This window comes from Oncorhynchus gorbuscha, unplaced genomic scaffold (assembly GCF_021184085.1).
Source record: "Oncorhynchus gorbuscha isolate QuinsamMale2020 ecotype Even-year unplaced genomic scaffold, OgorEven_v1.0 Un_scaffold_1942, whole genome shotgun sequence".
Classification (NCBI taxonomy): Eukaryota; Metazoa; Chordata; class Actinopteri; order Salmoniformes; family Salmonidae; genus Oncorhynchus; species Oncorhynchus gorbuscha.
The window spans coordinates 74,967-79,675 of NW_025746586.1; positions in this window are offsets into that span (position 1 = coordinate 74,967).

A 4,709-nucleotide genomic window follows, 5' to 3' on the forward strand; every position below is an offset into this window, starting at 1 on the left:
TCATAGCCTGGTTCCTCTCTACCCGGCACAGCCAGAAGAGGACTGGCCCACCCCTCATAGCCTGGTTCCTCTTTACCCGGCACAGCCAGAAGAGGACTGGCCCACCCCTCATAGCCTGGTTCCTCTCTACCCGGCACAGCCAGAAGAGGACTGGCCCACCCCTCATAGCCTGGTTCCTCTCTACCCGGCACAGCCAGAAGAGGACTGGCCCACCCCTCATAGCCTGGTTCCTCTCTACCCGGCACAGCCAGAAGAGGACTGGCCCACCCTCATAGCCTGGTTCCTCTCTACCCGGCACAGCCAGAAGAGGACTGGCCCACCCCTCATAGCCTGGTTCCTCTCTACCCGGCACAGCCAGAAGAGGACTGGCCCACCCCTCATAGCCTGGTTCCTCTCTACCCGGCACAGCCAGAAGAGGACTGGCCCACCCCTCATAGCCTGGTTCCTCTCTACCCGGCACAGCCAGAAGAGGACTGGCCCACCCCTCATAGCCTGGTTCCTCTCTACCCGGCACAGCCAGAAGAGGACTGGCCCACCCCTCATAGCCTGGTTCCTCTCTACCCGGCACAGCCAGAAGAGGACTGGCCCACCCCTCATAGCCTGGTTCCTCTCTACCCGGCACAGCCAGAAGAGGACTGGCCCACCCCTCATAGCCTGGTTCCTCTCTACCCGGCACAGCCAGAAGAGGACTGGCCCACCCCTCATAGCCTGGTTCCTCTCTACCCGGCACAGCCAGAAGAGGACTGGCCCACCCTCATAGCCTGGTTCCTCTCTACCCGGCACAGCCAGAAGAGGACTGGCCCACCCTCATAGCCTGGTTCCTCTTTACCCGGCACAGCCAGAAGAGGACTGGCCCACCCCTCATAACCTGGTTCCTCTCTACCCGGCACAGCCAGAAGAGGACTGGCCCACCCCTCATAGCCTGGTTCCTCTCTACCCGGCACAGCCAGAAGAGGACTGGCCCACCCCTCATAGCCTGGTTCCTCTCTACCCGGCACAGCCAGAAGAGGACTGGCCCACCCCTCATAGCCTGGTTCCTCTCTACCCGGCACAGCCAGAAGAGGACTGGCCCACCCCTCATAGCCTGGTTCCTCTCTACCCGGCACAGCCAGAAGAGGACTGGCCCACCCCTCATAGCCTGGTTCCTCTCTACCCGGCACAGCCAGAAGAGGACTGGCCCACCCCTCATAGCCTGGTTCCTCTCTACCCGGCACAGCCAGAAGAGGACTGGCCCACCCCTCATAGCCTGGTTCCTCTCTACCCGGCACAGCCAGAAGAGGACTGGCCCACCCCTCATAGCCTGGTTCCTCTCTACCCGGCACAGCCAGAAGAGGACTGGCCCACCCCTCATAGCCTTAATCATCTCCACCCGGCACAGCCAGAAGAGGACTGGCCCACCCCTCATAGCCTGGTTCCTCTCTACCCGGCACAGCCAGAAGAGGACTGGCCCACCCCTCATAGCCTGGTTCATCTCCACCCGGCACAGCCAGAAGAGGACTGGCCCACCCCTCATAGCCTGGTTCCTCTCTACCCGGCACAGCCAGAAGAGGACTGGCCCACCCCTCATAGCCTGGTTCCTCTTTACCCGGCACAGCCAGAAGAGGACTGGCCCACCCTCATAGCCTGGTTCCTCTCTACCCGGCACAGCCAGAAGAGGACTGGCCCACCCCTCATAGCCTGGTTCCTCTCTACCCGGCACAGCCAGAAGAGGACTGGCCCACCCCTCATAGCCTGGTTCCTCTCTACCCGGCACAGCCAGAAGAGGACTGGCCCACCCCTCATAGCCTGGTTCCTCTCTACCCGGCACAGCCAGAAGAGGACTGGCCCACCCCTCATAGCCTGGTTCCTCTCTACCCGGCACAGCCAGAAGAGGACTGGCCCACCCCTCATAGCCTGGTTCCTCTCTACCCGGCACAGCCAGAAGAGGACTGGCCCACCCCTCATAGCCTGGTTCCTCTCTACCCGGCACAGCCAGAAGAGGACTGGCCCACCCCTCATAGCCTGGTTCCTCTCTACCCGGCACAGCCAGAAGAGGACTGGCCCACCCCTCATAGCCTGGTTCCTCTCTACCCGGCACAGCCAGAAGAGGACTGGCCCACCCCTCATAGCCTGGTTCCTCTCTACCCGGCACAGCCAGAAGAGGACTGGCCCACCCCTCATAGCCTGGTTCCTCTCTACCCGGCACAGCCAGAAGAGGACTGGCCCACCCCTCATAGCCTGGTTCCTCTCTACCCGGCACAGCCAGAAGAGGACTGGCCCACCCCTCATAGCCTGGTTCCTCTCTACCCGGCACAGCCAGAAGAGGACTGGCCCACCCCTCATAGCCTGGTTCCTCTTTACCCGGCACAGCCAGAAGAGGACTGGCCCACCCTCATAACCTGGTTCCTCTCTACCCGGCACAGCCAGAAGAGGACTGGCCCACCCCTCATAGCCTGGTTCCTCTCTACCCGGCACAGCCAGAAGAGGACTGGCCCACCCCTCATAGCCTGGTTCCTCTCTACCCGGCACAGCCAGAAGAGGACTGGCCCACCCTCATAGCCTGGTTCCTCTCTACCCGGCACAGCCAGAAGAGGACTGGCCCACCCCTCATAGCCTGGTTCCTCTCTACCCGGCACAGCCAGAAGAGGACTGGCCCACCCCTCATAGCCTGGTTCCTCTCTACCCGGCACAGCCAGAAGAGGACTGGCCCACCCCTCATAGCCTGGTTCCTCTCTACCCGGCACAGCCAGAAGAGGACTGGCCCACCCCTCATAGCCTGGTTCCTCTCTACCCGGCACAGCCAGAAGAGGACTGGCCCACCCCTCATAGCCTGGTTCCTCTCTACCCGGCACAGCCAGAAGAGGACTGGCCCACCCCTCATAGCCTGGTTCCTCTCTACCCGGCACAGCCAGAAGAGGACTGGCCCACCCCTCATAGCCTGGTTCCTCTCTACCCGGCACAGCCAGAAGAGGACTGGCCCACCCCTCATAGCCTGGTTCATCTCCACCCGGCACAGCCAGAAGGGGACTGGCCCACCCCTCATAGCCTGGTTCCTCTCTACCCGGCACAGCCAGAAGAGGACTGGCCCACCCCTCATAGCCTGGTTCATCTCCACCCGGCACAGCCAGAAGAGGACTGGCCCACCCCTCATAGCCTGGTTCCTCTCTACCCGGCACAGCCAGAAGAGGACTGGCCCACCCCTCATAGCCTGGTTCATCTCCACCCGGCACAGCCAGAAGAGGACTGGCCCACCCCTCATAGCCTGGTTCCTCTCTACCCGGCACAGCCAGAAGAGGACTGGCCCACCCCTCATAGCCTGGTTCCTCTCTACCCGGCACAGCCAGAAGAGGACTGGCCACCCCTCATAGCCTGGTTCCTCTCTAGGTTTATAATCTCCACACGGCACAGCCAGAACAGGACTGGCCCACCCCTCATAGCCTGGTTCCTCTCTAGGTTTATAATCTCCACCCGGCACAGCCAGAAGAGGACTGGCCCACCCCTCATAGCCTGGTTCCTCTCTAGGTTTCTTCCTAGGACGCGACAGAAGGTTAGTTACCAGAGAGACGACAGAAGGTTAGTTACCAGAGAGACGACAGAAGGGTAGTTACCAGAGATACAACCGTAGGTTAGTTATCAGAGAGACGACAGAAGGTTAGTTACCGGAGAGACGACAGAAGGTTAGTTACCAGAGAGACGACAGAAGGTTAGTTACCAAAGAGACGCGATAGAAGGTTAGTTACCGGAGAGACGAGACAGAAGGTTAGTTACCAGAGAGACGACAGAAGGTTAGTTACCAAAGAGACGCGATAGAAGGTTAGTTACCAGAGAGACGAGACAGAAGGTTAGTTACCAGAGAGACGACAGAAGGTTAGTTACCAGAGAGACGCGACAGGAGGTTAGTTACCAGAGAGATGAGACAGAAGGTTAGTTACCAGAGAGACGACAGATGGTTAGTTACCAGAGAGACGACAGAAGGTCAGTTACCAGAGACGCGACAGAAGGTTAGTTACCAGAGGGAGTTACCAGAGAGACGACAGAAGGGTAGTTACCAGAGAGACGACAGAAGGTTAGTTACCAGAGAGACGACAGAAGGTTAGTTACCAGAGATACGAGACAGTAGGTTAGTTACCAGAGAGACGAGACAGAAGGTTAGTTACCAGAGAGACGACAGAAGGTTAGTTACCAGAGATACGAGACAGTAGGTTAGTTACCAGAGAGACGAGACAGAAGGTTAGTTACCAGAGAGACGACAGAAGGTTATTTACCAGAGAGATGACAGAAGGTTAGTTACCAGAGAGACACGACAGAAGGTTAGTTACCAGTGAGATGCGACAGAAGGTTAGTTACCAGAGAGACGAGACAGAAGGTTAGTTACCAGAGAGACGAGACAGAAGGTTAGTTACCAGAGAGATGAGACAGACGGTTAGTTACCAGAGAGACGACAGAAGGTTAGTTACCAAAGAGACGAGACAGAAGGTTAGTTACCAGAGAGACGAGACAGTAGGTTAGTTACCAGAGAGACGACAGAAGGTTAGTTACCAGAGAGACGACAGAAGGTTAGTTACCAGAGAGACGACAGAAGGTTAGTTACCAGAGAGACGCGACAGAAGGTTAGTTACCAGAGAGACGACAGAAGGTTAGTTACCAGAGAGACGACAGACGGTTAAGTTACCAGAGAGACAACAGAAGCTAAGTTACCAGAGAGACGACAGAAGGTTAGTTACCAGAGA